The sequence below is a fragment of the Magnolia sinica genome, chromosome 9 (genome assembly GCF_029962835.1).
Source record: "Magnolia sinica isolate HGM2019 chromosome 9, MsV1, whole genome shotgun sequence".
NCBI lineage: Eukaryota > Viridiplantae > Streptophyta > Magnoliopsida > Magnoliales > Magnoliaceae > Magnolia > Magnolia sinica.
Window position 1 is genome coordinate 78,556,496 of NC_080581.1, and position 20,379 is coordinate 78,576,874.

Genomic DNA, 20,379 nt, shown 5'->3' on the forward strand with positions numbered 1-20,379 from the left:
ATCATGATGGGGCCCACAACATTGTCATTGCTTTTAACTCGGTGTGTAATGTATAATGGCGTATGCATAATGGCATATGATATTAAAAGCTGTATGGTGGCTCGTGGGTATGGGTATGATAGAGCTTAATGCAAAATTTCAAGATATTCCTTGAAACCTGATTATTTTTTCACAATCTAAACAGAATGGAGATTTTCATCACTGCTCCTATGGATTTTGTTTGAATATTTGCCTACAGTAGCATATAGCTAGGTACCTATCAAGTACTGCTATGGATAGGCACTCTAGCATTCTGATTAATTTACTTATTCCTTATAGTGGTTTGGATACCATCAGATTCAATTTTTTTTTTAATTTTCTATACTTTACATTTGCAAGTTTTATTTCTTAGTAAGCAATAAAGAAGGAAAGTTTTTTTTTTTTTCCCTAAAAGTGCATTTGGAAGTGACTGCAAGAGTTCAGAGCTACTAATTCACTCACCGTATCGAGAATAAATTCTATTCAACAAGAAATGCAAGTCCAAGAACGAGCTAGTGTGTTTCTAATTGATGTACATATGTCTGCAATACAACAAACTATTTTGGGTGCTTTGCTATGCCCACACACAGCTCTGTAGACATATGCACAACCTGGGCATTAGGTGGGCCTCACTAAATAGATGACTTACTCCAAAAGTTGGGCCAATCGACTCATCAGGTGGCGCACATAGATATGTTTCACATTCATACATGTGAGGCCTGATGAGTGGACTGGCCTGATATTAGGGCCAGCCATCTACATGGTAGAGTCCACCAGATGTGCAGCTCAAATATCCCACACATGTGCTTGATGGCCCACATGTTTTCTTGTGAACTAAGAAAAAGTCTTAAAAGGACACAAGATCATCAATTCACTGAATAAGATCATCAAATTCGCTTCCAGGGCACACACCAGTAATACTACATTGTTTAGGTCTTGTGGCCTAAAAATCAGGTAATCTCAGATAGGTACTGTATGAGAAGTATCTGTGCAAATGGGACCCATGCTTCGGTGATCCAAACCATTGGTCTGCTGGGCCCTACTGTTGATGGACTGTGAAATCTCCTTGATAGGATATTCCCAACCTTGAATTTTGGTGGCATGCAAGTAGATGGGTAGGAAGAGAAATGCATCAACTGTCCACATTCAACTAAAAAATTAAGGCCAAGATTGGTGGCCAGGTTTTTCTTGTCTATCTACAGTGGAGCCCAACAGACCAATGGCCTGGATCAGTGGACCATGTGCCCCCATTTCTACAAAATGTATGCATGTCCCAGTGTCGAGGATCATGATACATTTTATTCCACATTTCACATTCTTCTTGTGGAGAACTTCCACAATTCACATTCTTGTTATAGAAACCTTGAGGCTACATTTGTATGCACATGCAAAATGTACTGCAAACATTCATATTAGTCGATAGCAAATAAGGAAAATTAATGATGTTTCGTAGTATTCATAAGGTGGAAGTAGCACTCAAAATGCAGAATTATGCTTGTTCGGATGTCTGACTTACAATTTATGTGATTGCAATATGGAGCTGAAACCGTCGATGTGAATGCCAAGAAAGGAAATTACGATTTTTGTTTTTAGGGTGTGTTTGTGTGGAGTATTGAATTCAACCATGATTATTCATCAAATAAAGTTTAAATAACAAAATTGTGATTTCAAGTTATTTGTATGCATTGTGTTGATATGAAGGTATGGACTTGAAATTGTAATTATGTTACTTTCAAGTTGGGTCTCCAAGAATAGCAATTTGAGTGCTATTTCCTCATTACATTATTTCTCTCTGTTATTTCATCTAGATTAAACTGGATGTTTGCAATTCAAAAATTGGTACTTAATGCTGTATCTGGTTTCAACAAGAAACATCATGAAATTTCATGATTGATCAATCTAATTTGGTGCGAAATACCATTGAGTTATCATTCAAAAATTATTACTTAAATGTTTTATGTTGTTTCCACTTTCTCAAATCATGTTCTACATGGTGTGCAACTGAATTAGTGTGTTTCTGTTATTTTTCAAGTGTTTCTGATCTGTTATCAATTTGTTGATAAACCAAATGCACAGAGTCACTTGGCTGCACTGATTAGTTCCACCCCCCTCTCATGTCCTTTTTTTTTTTTTGGGAACAGATGCTTTCAAAAATGAGCTGACATTGTTAGAAAAGGTTTGGCATCCTAATATGGTTCAGTTTGTGGGAGCTGCTACTCAGAATATACCCATGATGATTGTTTCAGAGTACCATCCAAAAGTAAGCATCTTTGCATTCATATGGAAATTTTCTAATAGCACACTTGGTTGCTGCAGTCTGCTATAAAAGTTTGGTTGTTGATTTGTGATCTAAAATTTTTTATTTCTTTGAGTTGTCCCATAATTCCATTCTATTGCAGTTTCGCCATACATTTTACTTGTTTACATCGATGTTGATAATACATATGGCATCACTTCAAAATATTATTTTGAAGACTGCATTGTCTAGGTAACATTTATGTATGTCATTAAACCATATGGATTCTTGTACTTGGGTGGATTTCAGGGAGATTTGGCGAATTACCTTCAAAAGAAAGGACATTTACAGCCTTCTAAAGCTCTGAGATTTGCTCTTGATATTGCTAGGTAAGCTCATAACTTGATATTTGGCTACCAACTGATTGTTTTTTAATTGAAGATGATGTGGTTTTCACTGACTTTGTTGGTGACAGCAAGTAATCAAAAGCTATATCGCTTTTCCCTTAGTTTTCTTTTCTTTTGTGGGGACCTATGATACCACCAAACCCACAAGATCTGACAGTGATGTAGAGCTTCATCCACAATTGGGTCAACAATTTGGACAATCTGGATTTCTGAACAGCTAAAAGTTGTAATTTATCAGATATGTGTATCATTACAAGCTATGTAGAAGATAGTTTGTATTTACAGAATTCTATAAGAATATCTGTAGCTCTTGTGTTCTTTGAACTGTCTCTGAACATGTCTCATCACATTCTGGAATCAGCCAGCTTGTTTTCACCACATTGCAAAGTGGGACCGCACGGGACAACTTCCCAACAAATCAACAATCATTGTTTGGCGGTCTGAAACACAATGAATGGTGATTTGGAGTGTGAGCTAATTTTAACTGCTAATGTGTGCTACTTCTTGATGCAGGACATGGAAAATTAAATATGATATGCAAGATTTCAGGCTTAGATCACACCAATTCAGAAACAATCACGCAAATTCCACATCCCACATGAAAATCCAAACATTCAATTAAAGGGGAATCTATGCGGGTCCAAGCCGATACAGGCTAGAACTGGACCAATAAAAATTAGAAACCAAATGATGTCAAAGGGAAATAAAGTCAACTACTCATGCATAAAAAAATCAGTCTCTAATCCAAGGGATTCCCTAATTTCAATTCAAGGAACCCTAAGGTGATAGAAAGGGGCAAATCAATTAGGGATCATGTAATCTAGGGTTATGATTCATGAAAAAACGGCTATGAGAGGATAAAAGAGGATAAAAACCTGAGCCAAAAGATGATCCCGCGTGTGGACAGCAACAATGGCCCAGACGGACGTGCGCGTGATCCCGGCCGCACGTGTGTGGGGCCCACTATTCAGAAAAAGGCCACCTTGACCCTGGTCGGCCAGGAATGGACTCCAAAATCTCCAAATTTCAGCTCGATCCGATGTACGGTTTGTGCGTGGTGCTCCGCCGAAGTTTCAGCTCGCCTGCGGGCCGAAATCTGGAAACTTGCTTCGATGAAGAAATCTGATGCAACAAAAGGACAAATTCGAAGTACGGATGGTGGGGGAAGATGGAAAAAAAAAGGATGATGGAAGATGGGGGTGAATGGAGATCGATGTGGCTTCGCACCACGGTAGTTAGCCCTTCGAAAAGGGAGGGCTTCGCACCCACTTTTGAATTCTTCCACAACTCACGAAGAGAGCAGAAAAATAAAGCAGGAATTTTTTTATTAACTTCAATGAATGAAAAGAACTACAAGGGGTGCCTATTTATAGGGAGAAATCCTATACTCAAAAACTCGCACCATGCGCGACACCTATTACTTGGCGATGAAGTAAACTAAAATAAAAACCAAACAAGAAAATCTAAAGCGTTCACGATGTTCTAAATAATAACAATAAGCAAAACTTAAAATATAAAATCAATCCGATGAGTGGGCCACGATCATGAGATCCCATGGTGGGCTTTTCTTGACTATCGGGCCACTTTTCTGAACCAAAACTTGTCTTCTAGCTAAGAGGCCCTCTCTGGACGTCATCATCGAGCCAGATCGATGGTGGGGCCCTCCTTCTGCATACGTACGTGCGTAGGGGGGGTGGCGTGAGTGCGCATGTGCGCGTGATGTCCCCATCAATTCTCCCCGGCTGCAAAGATTTCGCCACTGGAGAAATAAAACTCCTGAACCGCTTCAGGATGTCAGGATCAAGTCTCTGAAGCTCCTCAGTGAGCCACATGCTGCCTGAAGCTGGGCGTGACTTCCATTTAACCACGTACTTCTGAAACCCGCCGTCCGACGTTGAAACTATCTGATGGTCCTGGATATTCTCTATTTCCTCTCTGGGCGTGTGAAAGTTAGGTATGGGAGGGAGAGGTTGAGAAAAAATCTCAGGAAGAATAAGTATGGGAGGTAGAGGTTGGGAAAATGGGTCAAGACGGGTAGGTATGGAACGTAGAGGTTGGGAAAATGGATCGAGAAAGGTAGGTATGGGAGGTAGAGGCTGAAAAGAAAGGTCAGAAAGAGTGGGTATGAGAGGTAGAGGTTGAGAAAATGGGTCGGGAAGGGTAGGTATGGGACGTAGAGGCTGAAAATATGGGTCAGGAAGGATAGATATGGGAGGCAGAGGCTGAGAAAATGGGTCGGGACGGGTAGGTATGGGACGTAGAGGCTGGAAAAATGGGTTGAGAATGGGCCATGGTTTAAGGGATAAATATGGAGAATCAGGATGGGTGGGCGAAGGGCTGAACAAAGTATCAGTGGTCCCTTGAAAAGTAACTAAATCCTCCACATCGGATGTGAAACTAATTCCCATGAAAGGTGGAAGATCTACCTCATACACATTGAGACCGTTTCGTTTTATAATTTTGACGGGTCCAGCGCTACACGCGTGTAACTTACGAACGACCCTCGAAGGATACCGCTCGGGCCTGATGCAGACCATCACAGAGTCCCCAATATTGAATCCTTTGAAAAATTTATATTGGTCTGTAGAAAATGTGCAATGTTCATTATTAGTCATGATCTTCTGCCTGATTTCTTGATGCCATGAATGAATGTGATGCGCAAAAGACTCTGCAGACTCTGACGGCCTATGGGACAGTGACATAGGGACAAGATCAATAAGTTTCCTAGGTTTATAATCAGTAAGGACTTCACGAGGACTTAGACCTGTGAACCTATCAATAAAATTATTCAACGTAAACTCGGTTGTAGGTATTACGGTGTCCCATGTTCTGGTGTGCTCTATATCCCTCCTAGGGGGAGACTCATTCGGTAGATCATCAGGAAAGATATCACGTAACTCATCCATTACCGGAATGGCCTCAGTGGGTAACTCTACACTAGCCGCTGGTGCACTCTCTCCAGCCACAAGGCCACACATGTTGTACCCCTCAAAATAGTGGTCTTTATGTCTCTCATGGGGTGGGTGTCTGGGTGCACACCCATAATTGATTCCTTGACCAACTCCATTCATTGGTGTATCCTCCAGGCCACCTGCTTGAGATTGGACATCTACCCCAATGGTGGGGTTTGTCCTAGCGATGGTCTTTAGTCGGGTAATGCGTACATCAAGCTGTTTACAGCATTGGTCCATTTCCAAGCGCTTAATCATAGACTCCAACGTCTGAGATATCTTGTTTAGTGACTCTTGCAATTGTTCCATGTTTAGTGTAGGGTGCAAACCGAAACCGCGACCCGTACGTGTGGGCATACACTGACTTGCTCAACCTAAAGACCTTCTATGACAACTATATGCGTCTAAAAACTAAATGACCCTACGAGACTCTATATGAAGGAGACTACACACTGTTACTAAAATTCAGCTATATATGATGGACTGAATGCATGAAGGACTCAAACAAACTAAACCCTAAATATGTGGTGAATTCCCCTATAAGAACCCTAGGCTTTGATACCAAATTTGATGCAGGACATGGAAAATTAAATATGATATGCAAGATTTCAGGCTTAGATCACACCAATTCAGAAACAATCACGCAAATTCCACATCCCACATGAAAATCCAAACATTCAATTAAAGGGGAATCTATGCGGGTCCAAGCCGATACAGGCTAGAACTGGACCAATAAAAATTAGAAACCAAATGATGTCAAAGGGAAATAAAATCAACTACTCATGCATAAAAAAATCAGTCTCTAATCCAAGGGATTCCCTAATTTCAATTCAAAGAACCCTAAGGTGATAGAAAGGGGCAAATCAATTAGGGATCATGTAATCTAGGGTTATGATTCATGAAAAAACGGCTATGAGAGGATAAAAGAGGATAAAAACCTGAGCCAAAAGATGATCCCGCGTGTGGACAGCAACAATGGCCCAGACGGACGTGCGCGTGATCCCGGCCGCACGTGTGTGGGGCCCACTATTCAGAAAAAGGCCACCTTGACCCTGGTCGGCCAGGGATGGACTCCAAAATCTCCAAATTTCAGCTCGATCCGATGTACGGTTTGTGCGTGGTGCTCCGCCGAAGTTTCAGCTCGCCTGCGGGCCGAAATCTGGAAACTTGCTTCGATGAAGAAATCTGATGCAACAAAAGGACAAATTCGAAGTACGGATGGTGGGGGAAGATGGAAAAAAAAAGGATGATGGAAGATGGGGGTGAATGGAGATCGATGTGGCTTCGCACCACGGTAGTTAGCCCTTCGAAAAGGGAGGGCTTCGCACCCACTTTTGAATTCTTCCACAACTCACGAAGAGAGCAGAAAAATAAAGCAGGAATTTTTTTATTAACTTCAATGAATGAAAAGAACTACAAGGGGTGCCTATTTATAGGGAGAAATCCTATACTCAAAAACTCGCACCATGCGCGACACCTATTACTTGGCGATGAAGTAAACTAAAATAAAAACCAAACAAGAAAATCTAAAGCGTTCACGATGTTCTAAATAATAACAATAAGCAAAACTTAAAATATAAAACCAATCCGATGAGTGGGCCACGATCATGAGATCCCATGGTGGGCTTTTCTTGACTATCGGGCCACTTTTCTGAACCAAAACTTGTCTTCTAGCTAAGAGGCCCTCTCTGGACGTCGTCATCGAGCCAGATCGATGGTGGGGCCCTCCTTCTGCATACGTACGTGCGTAGGGGGGGTGGCGTGAGTGCGCATGTGCGCGTGATGTCCCCATCACTTCTTCATGAATATAAAATTGCAGTTAGGTCCTCTTTAAGCTGGATTGGGCTTGGGCTGACCCTTTGGTTGGAATTGGTCAGGTCAAGTATGGTTACCTGATTTGGCAATTCTGCTTCTATCCTTGTGCTTCTCTGTTGGAATGTAACTCTTTAGAGATGGTAAGCTTGTTTTGCTCTTTCTCATTTATTTTCTTTTTCTTTTTTTTTCTTTCTCTAACTTTTTGGTCCATGCAAAATTCATTTTTTGGTGATCTTTTTGGTCCATGAACTTTGCACCATTCTTCAATTTGGTTTTCTTTTTGTTAGTTTCTATACTATGACTTGCATTGATCATTGTGCTTATCATTGTTATCTTATTCACTTTTCTACTGTAGTTGTTTATCATTGTTATCTTATTCACTTTTCTATGCTAGATGAAAATTGTTGTTTCATGGAAGTAGATTGACAAATTTTCCTTCTATGTGTTGCATTTTGCAGGATTCTGAGCCTATATGATATTAGGATGAGGATATTGATTGTGTTTTTAATCATTCCCAGCCTTTGCTCTTTATAATTTTGATGAATAACAGTTTGTTATCTGTTTTCTCAGGAAACCTCTTGTTACAAATATCATGTGGATGAACTTACTTGTTCAAACAAGTATCTATTTTCTCTTATGCAATGTGTTTCTAAAATTTATCATCATCACCAGAAAAAGGTAACAGTGTCTTTTTGCCATGGTCTAATCTTTTATTTTCCCTTGAACAGCTTTTACCCTGCTTTCAGAGCTTGCTAGTTTCAAGTTAAAATCCATATACACTGCAATGAATAATTTATATTGCACAAAATCTTCTTTCTTTGGGAAATAAAAGAAGAACGTTAACATGTCGGTTCAAATGCGATTCTAATAATTTGCATTATTTGGGAAATAATTTATATTCCACGAATAATTTGCATTATTTGGTTGCAGCAATGATAATCCTCTCAGCCAAGTGGAACAAGATTGGATTGTCAAGCCGATCATTTTAATAACCATCATCTGGCCTTAGAAAGACCAAATTGGGGTGATCTTACAATGGAACTGACTATTTTTCCGTGTTTATTGCACTTCCGATCCGGTCACTCTTCACCAATCTGATCATCAGCTTCTTCAACATCAAAAAGGGCATTGCCAACATCATGGCCACAATCAACATCAGGATCACAACGTAGTGTAAGTTCCTCTTTATATTGGTTTTCAAGCTTTTTTTTTTTTCAAGTGGTGGTTGTGCAAAACACATGCCAATGTGGCATATGTGACTGAGATCTGGGCCATTCATCGGGTGGGAGCCACCACAAACATAACCAGGCCTAAAAACAGGTGAAGATTCGTGTATTTGACTGTCAGTTGCTGGAGGAACAGCAGTTCTTTTCACTTATCCCCTTGATTTAGTCCGGACCAAGTTGGCATATCATATGAAGAACTTTGAATCGTGAGCTACTTTACTACTTCACGTTGCCTTACTTCTCCACCTCTACCTCCACTGCTTTACCCTATGGTTTTAGGTCTACTAAAATTTGAAAGTACGACTGTTCTGTTTCATTTCCTCAAAGTTGCCACTTGGGTGTAAATGGACTGAACCTGGGTTGTTTTGGTTTTGCTTATTTCAAGCCACACTCATTTACACTTTAATCTTTTGATTTTTTTTTCTCCTATAGTTTCTGAGTCTTTTCCGTCTTATTTGGATTGAGTTTATCTTGCTTTTACATAAGCTTTGATGGAGATGTGAGTAAAGGTTATATATGCAGAAGTTTTCTTAATATTTCTGACATGGGTTTCTCTAATCTTCTGATTTTTCTACAGTTGATTCAGAATTTCTTTCTTACTTGAATTGGGTTCTTATTTTTCCAAAAGTTTTATTCAGATATTATCACAGGCTCACAGCATTTTCCTTAATGTTAGGGACTTGGGTTTTTGCAGTCATTTGATTTTTTGTGCTGTTTTGAAAACATCTCTTGCTTTAAACTGGGTTCTTGCATGCTCATAAGCTTTCATGGATATGATACTACTAGTTATCAGTATAGCAGTTCACTCAGTGTTCTTTATTTGGGTGATAGTAGAATTTTTCATGGAGTGGAAGAGATGTTTGGATGATGAAGAAATAAAACATGAAACAGTTGATAGAAAATCTATGGTTCTAACTTCTAAGTGAGGTTTTTGTTCTTTGTAATGTTTTAATCTCTCTTTCCTATTTGGGTTTTCTTGTTTTTGAGACATTGCGAGCAGATTCAAGTTTTGTCGAGTTTCATCAAGTTTTCTTTTTTCAAGTTTTATGAGTTTTGACTAGTCAAGTGGACTGAATCTTGAACAAGTCTCGACTGAATTGTGACTAAATTGATTTTCATTTTTTTTCCTTCCTTTTTTCAAGTCTTGGTTAAATCTAAAATTTTCTTAATGAAATCATGTGGAAGTTTTCAGAATGCTGGAAGTGGGAACATGTGGTTCCATTGTGTTTCATGATAACTAAAAGTCGTCTTTCTTTCTTTCTTTCGGATATAAATTCATGTGGAACTTTTTTTTTTTTTACAAGTTTGTAATCATCTTTTACCATAAGATTGATATTTGGAGCATATGTATCTATGGAATAACCTGGAACAGTCGCTAATGGCTAAGATATGTTTTGTAGGTTAGAACTGACTGGTTAAGCTGAGTGCTTCCCTTGAAGAATCTCCCAAATAACAGGTTCGTTTCCATTCCCTTGCAGCAGCTGAGTGCTTCACTCGTATAATCACCTTTTAGAACCTTACTGTTAATACATTGATGAGTATTTTATCTGTCATGCTCAGCTGGGTGCTGACCAAATTCTTTTGCAGCACTATGCTGACTACCTTTGACACTGTTAAAGGCTGACTACCTATGACTGGTTGTAGACAATCAGCATTAGGCTAAAATAACTGTTCCAACTGCCATGCCATCTTGGTTCTTTAATTGTTCTAAAAGAGGATGGGCATATTTTTTATTCCAATGTCCAATCTCTATTGTTTTCTCATTGGTCTTGCAATGATGATATGGTGATTGCCGTTTCAAACTTTAGTTGGATAGATTCAGTATGTCCTATGTACATTGTAATGAGCTTCATTATGTAGCCCTGGCTCATTGTTTTATCCATCTTCAAGCCATCTGCTGAAACTCAGTGCCTACTGAATCTAGTTCCTTGTTATGTTCATTTCAGTTTACTCCATCTAATCATGTTTGGCTTTGGTTCCTTTTTTTCTTTTTTTCTTTTTATGAACACAACCTGCAAAGCTAAGCTTATGCAATGGTAAGTTAAGTTGAGACAAGTGAAAGACTCGAGATACAAAACCAAGAGAAGCAATCCAACCCATGTTTTTTCCTTCACATTATTCTTTTCTGGAGACAAAATAAGGAAGTTATATATATTTTTCTACTCCCTCTTACACTGTCAGGAACATCTTTGACATAAAACTTTAGTAGTTTTCTATTTGTTTCCTCAAATCATACCCATTTTTTTCAGATCCTCTTTGTTGAAAGGTAGGAGAACCATTTTCCAAGAAAAACATTATCACAATTCACAGAAATTTCATTATGTTCAAAGGCTCACATCTTGCTAATCATTTAAATTTGTACCCTTTTTATACTATAAAACCTTTAAAATTAGTTTAAGTTGGGAGCGTGATCTACTCTGTTGATGGGTTAATCTTAGATACTACAAATCACTAAGCCATAAACCAAGAATTATGTAATACTTCATCCCATACTGAACAAATTATGTTTGCACTACATTGATTTTTTATTTTATTTTATTATTTATTTATTTATTTTATCTCAATGTGAATGTGGTACATCATTATATTTTTCTTACTAGTAAGTGACTTAAAATCCTCAAAGCCATTGGTACTTGTACCATCCCACATTTTGCTTCCCTCGTGTGATATCTATGGTCCAATAAATGATTCCATCTTTGATAGGAGCCTTTTGCAGCCAGCTTCTGTTGGATGATTTTAGACTGCTTCGCCAACAAAGGAGCCCATTATGTGGATGGTCCAGATTGGTATCTTGAATGCCACACAAATAGTGGATGAGTTGCAACATTTCAAAAACAACGTGGCCCATGTTTTGGACAGTCCAGATTGGTGGTATGTATGCTGCTTTACAGTAGGTGAGTTGCAGCATGCAAATGGCATCAGGCAACAAAGGATGGCAACCTATTTGTTTCTTGATACAACATTCATTCATGGTGCAGCAATTTTTTTTTTTTTAACTTAGCAGGGCAGGAGACCACATCACCTTTTCTTTTTTCCTTTCTTCTTTTTATTTTTTATTTTTATACTTTTGATGAGAAAGCTTTGCTCTATGGCTACGGATTATTGGAAACCATAAGTTCTATTGCTATGTATTTGATCTGTAGTCATATCTATGACTGTAGCCTTATGTCTTTAACAGTTTTTATCCGTAGTCTTTGACCGTTTTTCTGCTAGTGCAGCAAAAACTGATGATTAAGGGGCGTCCATCACAACAGCTGGTGAAGGTCCCTGATTGCCAGTAAATGCTTTATTGACGCCACCTTTACCGGCGCTTACCCGATCGCTGGAAAAATCTTTACCGGCGGTTTTGGCCTCTGTTCTCCAATGTGTTCAGTCACAACCAGCTGCTACCTTTTTCCTACACTTCTGCTTTCTCTTCTCCCTACTATTGAGAAACGCCAACTCTAACATCTCGCTGTAGTTTGCTCTCTCATATAGGGGTGAATGGATGCAGATTGTGTTCAGAGGCAGAAAACTCCGCCCATCATTGTGCAGGCACCCCAGCTCTGGTGCAGTTGAAGCTGTCCGTTTGTTTGTCTGGTGGGAGTAGGGCTTCATGCAGTTTTTAAACCATCATTTAGTTGGTAAGAACATTAAATACCCTTGTGATAGGCCAGTTTGGGTTGGGTTGGGTTGCGTTGGGTTTGACAGCCCCTAACTATCTTTTTTCACGCTCAGGCTTCGACCAATGCTGGGCTCAGTCTAGGCAAAGGCCTTAATCTATATGTTGGGCCCGGCCCGGCCCAGCCCAATCCTGATCTAGCACAAACTCGGCCAATCACCACTTCTTAACTCATAGTGTAGGTAGTTGCCTGAGTTCACTTGGATAGTCCATTTCATGCGCTACCATGCAACAACTATGCTTATTGGATGATCCAATCCATTCTTAATTTGGCCTTATTTTCTATAGCCAATCTGTTTCCAACCCCAATGTGTACTGGATTGGTGTACCATTTGTACATTAGCCAATCAAATGTGATTCTTGAATAAACAGTCTAGATCAATGCACTGTACTTTTCAAGTATCCGAATGAAACTAGTAGACTCATAGTGCTGTCGGAGCACCGGAGCATTTCTTCAAGATGATGGTGCAATTTTGTACTGATGGATTACCAAATGGGCTCATGGTTTTGTAATCTAGACAAATTGGTCTGTCTAGACGCTTATGGTTTTCTAATCCAGACAATTGGTCTGTCTAGACGCTCATGGTTTTGTAATCCAGACAATTGGTCTGTTTCGACTATCTAACGGCTCATTAGCTGCACACGGGGCATACTGCGTCGCAATCCAAACCATCTATACTTCTAGCCCTCCTGTGAAAGGAGAATAGGCCAAAAATCACATTGACCCAAATCGAATACTGACTTATTTACTTGCAGCGGACGGACAATAGATGCTACACAGTCTTGTCCATTCAGATCCATTTGAGTCTTGGATCTGCCTTGCTTTTCGGTTCATACCTGGAATTGGATTGCTGTGTGCTTTCATCGTACTAAGTAAACTCTATTGAGCCCACAGAGAATGTATCTAGTTTATCCACACTGTTCATCCAATTTTTTTTATCTCATTTGATGGGTTGAACTCAAAATCAAACATTATCCAAACTCAACTGGACCACACCACAAGAAGCGGTGGGAATAATGATTTCCACATTTGAAACCTTCGGAAGGCCAACAACGATGTTTATTTGTCATCCAACCTGTTCATAGGATCAAACATATATGGATGAAGGGAAAACACAAATGTCAGCTAGATCCAAAACTTATGTGGCCCTTGAGAATTTTTCAATGGTATATGTTCAATTCACACTGTTTTCTGTAGTGTGGTCCACATGAGCTTTGATTATGCTCCATTTTGTAGGCTCAAGCCCTAAAATTATCTAGTAAAATGGATGGTTGGAGTGGATAAAATACATAAATCACAGTGGACCCCACAGAGTTTACTCAGTATGCTAGTCCTAATCCGCTTGCAAAATTATCCGGCAAAGAAGGCATGCATATATCAAAGTGCGCCCACAGAGCTCCTGCCACGCCTGAGTCCAGGCAGAGACAGGATGCAATCTTCTCCCCTATCAGAACCTTTGCTTATTTAATGCTTCTTGGTAGCTATTTGAGAAGTTGCTAAGGCCCACCATGATGTTCATCTACCATCCAAACCGTTCATAAAGTAATTCTAACTGTCATCAAATGAAAGCATAAATATTAACCTAATCCTAAATTTATGTAGCCCGGTGAATGTTTCAACGGTGGGCATTCCATCCCCATTGTTTGCTGTAATCTACTCCACTTGACTTTTGGGTCATGCTCTAACATGAGCGGGAGAAACCCATGAAAGTAGTGGATTTCTCACCGACATCTCGGTGGGCCCCACTAGCTTCCGAAGGGTGTGGAGGGGCACAGGCAACTGGCTTCCGTTTTCTCATGCTGATACTACAAAACGTTAATTTGTTTAATAATAATTAGAAAACAAATTATTCTACAATTCTGCTTGGGACACCCACAATATAGAGAATCCAACCCATTCAAAAGGATAACCTAACCAAGAAATTAGGAAGCCCCAAAAATAATGCCAATCCAGCCATCACATCTTGAATTTGAAAGTTCTTCATAGATGTCCATTGTTTTCTGTGGTGTGGTATCTGGATTTTTGAGGCAACCGACGGACTCATGTGATGTGTGGGTCGTAATGAATACACACGATGCTGTGGACCCCACACAGAGAGAATTGCATAACATTAACACAGCACGTGAGGCAGAAGATCGGGCCTCGTCCGGAAAAAGTTATTTTGTGTGGACGGATTTGCCCTCGTTTTGAAAGCTGTGGTTTCGTTTATTACAGAATGGCCTGACTAATTAGAGCTAATTGTATGTGCCCTGGGGCACAGAGATATAGGTGTGCCTGAGGCTATGTGGAGCCCACAGAGATGTCCATGACAAATCCACTCCATCCTTCTGTTTTTAAAGACCACAGTAAGATATGATTCTAAAAATCAGGCATATACAAAACTCATCTGGGCCATACCACATGAAACAGAAAGGATTGAACGCCTGGGGTGACAGAAGCTTTGTATCATGATGATATTTGTTCTTGCAGTTTATCTGAGTGGTAATAACCATATGAGTACGGTTTGGATGGGCTGTCGGTGCCACACAGCACGGATCACACCTCTATCTCTGTGCCTGTGGCAAGTCATCCACACGACGGGTCCCAACAGATGAATGGCTTATATGTTCCACACATGATCACATCTACACATTTGGAGGCATGTATTGGGTTAGGCTATACACACGAATGCCAGATTAGCAGTATAATAACACTAAATAAAACCTGAGGACTTTAATCACCAGGTCCATTGCACTCCTATTGTAAAGGAGGGAAAGTGGTCCATGATCCAGACCATTGATCAGATCTCTTCCAATTTTCTTATTTGTTGCTGTCCACTGTCTCAAAGCACATCCATCAAACAATCATAACCATCCTAGTGGTGGACCTGTTCCTATTGATCTGACCACCGCCAATATTCTTTTCCAAACCTTTACTCTAAGGCTATAGATAAGATGACTAGGGTGAGAAATTCATGATTTTGCCAATCCATAGTACGACCCACCAAACAAATGGTCCAGATCATGTGCTCTGCCTCATCACTCGAGTTGTTGGATGACATATACTATCACTTGAATTACTAGCCTTTTCTGGCGCTGTTAATGGGCTGGGCTGGGCTGACCTTTGGGCTCATGCCCTAAAATGAGATGGAAAAATGAATGGACGGCATGGATAAAACACATACATTATAGTGGAGCCCACAAAGCATTTTCAGCACCAACTGAGTCTAAACATTTTGCCATTTCTTTTACGTGATGGGCCCACCTGACTGAAAATTCTTTGCCGAGAAAAGTGAAACTAAGTGAAGTCAATAACTAAGGAGAAAAAAAGGTGCTTGACCCGCTTATCACCTTTGCGTGCTTGAGTTGCTGAGATGAATGGTTCTGATCCTGAAAGCTATATATAAATATTGAATTCAGAGAGCATTGGAAATTAAAGCATATCCAGACACATCTAATGGCCACTGTCAAAGTCATGCATATACGGTGTGACACCTGTTTGACTTCAAGTGCTGCTATTTAAGAAAATTAGATTGACGGTATTTGGAACATGCATGTTAGCAATCTAGTGAGATTGAGTGTTGATCAGGCAATCCTGACCATGTAGATGCCTTGCCTTGAAGAATCAGGCCCCTTAGCTAATTGACGCGGATTTCCTGCCAAAGCCTGTTCTTGTGCAAGGATGCTGGGTGGGGCCCATTAAGATGTTTGTGAGAAACCCACACCATTCATCTGCTTTGATAGCTCATTTTTGAAAATGCGACAAAAAATAATATGTATCCGAAACTTAAGTGGGTTACACGAGAGGAAACAGTGGGGATTCATTGTCAATCATTGAAACATTCTTAGGCGATACAATTTTTATTTAAGGCTAAAAATTTTGGAATTTTCACATCATCCCAGTGGTAATGACCTTATAAACGGTTTGGATTGCATATAAAACATTAAGGTAGAGCTCATAAAAGTTTCAACGGTAGGAAAATTTTCCCCCAATTTTCCCTCTCGTGTGACCCACTTGAGTTTTAGATCCACCTCATTTTTTGTCGAATTTCCTAAAATAAACACTCAAAACGGATGAACATGGTGAATTTCTCCCAAACATATCTGTGGGCCCACCTGGCATCGTTGCGAACTTTCTGCGAAAGGCTTTACCAGAAAATCGGTGCACATGTGTGGAGACCGAGACCGGCTATCTATTCTATCATTCTTTCGTTTTCATGGGACGTGGGTTACCTACTAACTAGCTGAGGACCTATTTATTAATGCTGAGTTTTTGTACTTAATGCGGAATTTGAAAAATGTTCCATGTTTAGTGGTGTTTGTTAACACATAAGAAGGAAAGCGCTCCACAATTTTACATTGAAAATTTTCAGTGATAGGAGTCCTTTGTGTTGAAATTTTTCAGGGAGTCTAGCTTAACGGGAAATGAAGAATGCACAGTCTAGCTTAATGGGGAATGAAGAATGCGTTCACTGATTATTGTTTTTTTAAGGGAGAAAGATTTTATCCTTGCGTATACACATCCCAACTTTTAACATGGGACACTTCTCTAAGCCCACGATGGTGTATTTGTTTCATCCATTTTTAAAGATCATTTTAGGGCTTGAAAAACGAGAGGAATATAAATCTTAGGTGGACCACACCACATGAAAACAATAGTGATTGGATATCCACCATTAAAATTCTCCTGTACTGTTTATTTGACATCCAATCTGTTGATTAGGTCATATAGACCCAGATGAATTAAAAAAACAAAGATTGGTTTGATCCAAAACTTTTATGGCCTCCAAAAAGTTGTTAATGTTCCACGCTTATTCCACACTATTTTCCTGTAATGTGGTCCACCTGAGATTGGGATATAACTCATTTTTAGTCTCATACCATAAAATGATTTAGAAATATAGATGGACGGCATGAATGAAACACATACATCATGGTGGGCCCACATAGCACCGACCACCAGCCATTGCTTGGTGGCAGGGGAGTAGCGGACGATGGGATACTGACAGCTTTCATGCGCAAGGATTCTATAGTTGTGTGACACTTTGTCATCTTATTTTGTAGCTTGTACTGTTTGCTAACTATAATTTATAAAGTCGGTAAGAAATGGAGAAATGATGGCAGTCACTGGTTTTTTTTTTTTTTTTTTTTTTAAGTGCACAGACTCCTTTGCATAAATAAACAATGCCACGGTACTAAACCTGCTGATGGTCATGGCTGGCTTGACCCGATGAGATTGTTGTGTTAGGAATTCTGAGAGTAGTTGGAAATTAAAGTATGTTGACCCCACATCTAATGGCAACTGTCAAAGTTATGCATGTATACTTGCCTTGTTGCATGTGGAAGTGTTCCATTTCAAGAAAAATGCACTAGAGATGGAAAGTGGGATACTTAATGCCACCTCCCTTGAATGATCAAGGCCAATGATACCCGTTCATGTAGTTAGTTGATTATCAGTGTTTGGAAATAGGGCAAAGTTCATCCCATCCATTTAAAAGGCCTAAGCCCAACTTCCACATTACATAATGGGTAAAAGGTGAAGTGGACCCCACTTGTGCACGCTACATGCCTCCACACTTGATAATAACATGGAATTTACAGACTTTAGGCTCACTGCATAGATGCCTAGGCTGGAAAAACCAAAAAAAAAAAAAAAAAAAAAAAGATCCCGTCAGTCAACTTATAAGGTATGACACGGTGCATGAATCCGATGTATGACAAAAGAACATATTTGTGCTTGCATGCATGCATGGATACATTTGTTCAGTGCAGCTTCTTTCGGCACTCAATATACGCACTGGAAAAAGTTACACGTGTAAGATCGGAGCTACTCACTATGCAATCCTCATGATGAAGATGCCTTGATTCAAAGAGCCGGGCCCACATATGTATACAGAATGTGGTGACTATAATTCACTTTATCAATCATTCACATCTTGATACATGTCTGGCCCTGATTTGTTAGACTAGGGCAAAGATAGAGTAGTGACTACCTGATGAGTGGCTGCCATCTTTGTTAGGCTGATCAAAGCCAATCACCAGACAATCAGGATAGTGTATATGCCTTCCCTAAAAGGATCAGGTCCATCTGTATACCAGAATGTGGGATGCGGATTGCCAAGGAAAAAGTGGGCAGAGAAATGGCTATAGTTGAGACCTCCCTACGTCTATTGTGTTTATATGTCATCCATACATACTGATTCCATACATACTGATTCTGTTCATAAAGTCACTCTTATTAGGAGGAATCGAAAACACAAAAGTATTAGCCTGATCTAAAACTTCTATAGCCCCACAAATGTTCAACGGTTGATATTCAATCCTCAATGTTTCTGTCATGCAGCCCATTTAAATCCATCAAATAAATTTTACAAAATAGTACCTTATTAACATGGCATTTACATCCTGATACCTTTCTAAATTAAATTTTCGTTAAGGCACTTCATTAATGAAGTTATTGTCAAGGGTACGTCTGTTAGTTTTCTTCCACTTTCCTTACATTTTTTCTAAAATGAATAAAATATCCACCAATTAATAAATTTGCTTAAAAAATTAAATATTTAAAAATAAAATTATTAATTAATGTTTTTATAAAAAATCACAAAAAAGAAAAAAGAAATCAACAATTTTCTCTGGACCCGATTGCATACTTAGGATGAGGATTTCCAGATTGGGTGTGGCCCTGACCGTGGGGCCCATCTTGATGTATGTAATTTATATCTAGGCCATCCATCCATTTTCTAGTTTCTTCTAGGCCATGAACCCTAAAATTAAGAGGATCCAAATCTCAGGTGGACCGTACCATAAGAAACTATGCTAATTGAATGGCCACCATTACAAACTCCCTAATGCCCACCATAATGCTTATCGTGATGTTTATTTGTCATACAACTTGTTAATAAGGAGACACAGAACTAAATGAAGGGAAAAGATTGAAAACAGCTAGTGGCATTGTCAGTAGGTAAGCCGCCTCCCATCTTTCTTTCCCTTTTGTAATGTATTGGGTGGTACTCTATTAGCCGTGATGTATGTATTGTTAGATTTCTTGATGTGGAAATCGAATACCGGATAAACCTATGGAAATATCTTCCTATCATGGTGCTGATTGGGGACCCAGCCCCGTTAAATACTAGCAGAGACTAAAAGAGTGTGAAACCCATTAAAACTCTTCTCCTGGGAAGGCTCCACGCAATGCAACAAAAGAGTGTTTGAAACTCATTAAAACTCTTCTCCTGAAAAGGATGAATGCAAGCAAATCCTAGTTACGCTGAAATAAGTGTATCACAGCTATAACATTCCGCCCCAAACATATATTTTATAGAAGTATCACAATGTAGTGGGGCCCACTAGTTTACCTGATTGCATTTTCCAACCTGTAGGACAATCCAGACTGTTAATCAATAAGGCCCACTTTATAGAAATCTTACATATATTGTATATCAACATCTTCCAACAGTTTTTCCTGAACATTTTAGAGCATGAGCCAAAAAATGAAGCAGATCCAAATCTAGGTGGACCGTACCGGAGGAACAATAGTTGTTGAACATCCACTGCTAAAAACATTTGGTGGGCTACAAAAGTTTTGGATGAAGCTGATATTTGTTTTTCCCTTCATCCAGTCATTGTGTCCTTATCAATAGGTATTACAGTGGGCCATTGGAAAATTTTAATGGTGGGAATTCAATCAGCACTGTAGTCCATTTGAGATTTGGACATGCTTATTTATTATTATTATTATTATTTGTGTGTTAATGCTCTCAAAAGAAGGAGAAAAATGGATGGACGGCCTGGATATACAATTCGTCCATCCACGTGGGCTCCACAATGAAGACCACAACGCGTTGGGTGCGACCAGGGTGCACCTAATACAGAAAGGTTTTAACCTATCACAAGTGTCAGTGGGCCGGGCTCTAGCCTGAAAAAACAGAATTTTGAATAGCAGTGGGCCTATCCACGCCATCCACTCAAGTTTCCATATCATCTCATCTTAGGGCATGAGTATAAGAATAAGGAATATCCAAATGTCAAGTGGGCCTTAGGAAGTTTTTAATAGTAGGCACTCAATCACCGTTGTTTCCACCTAAGT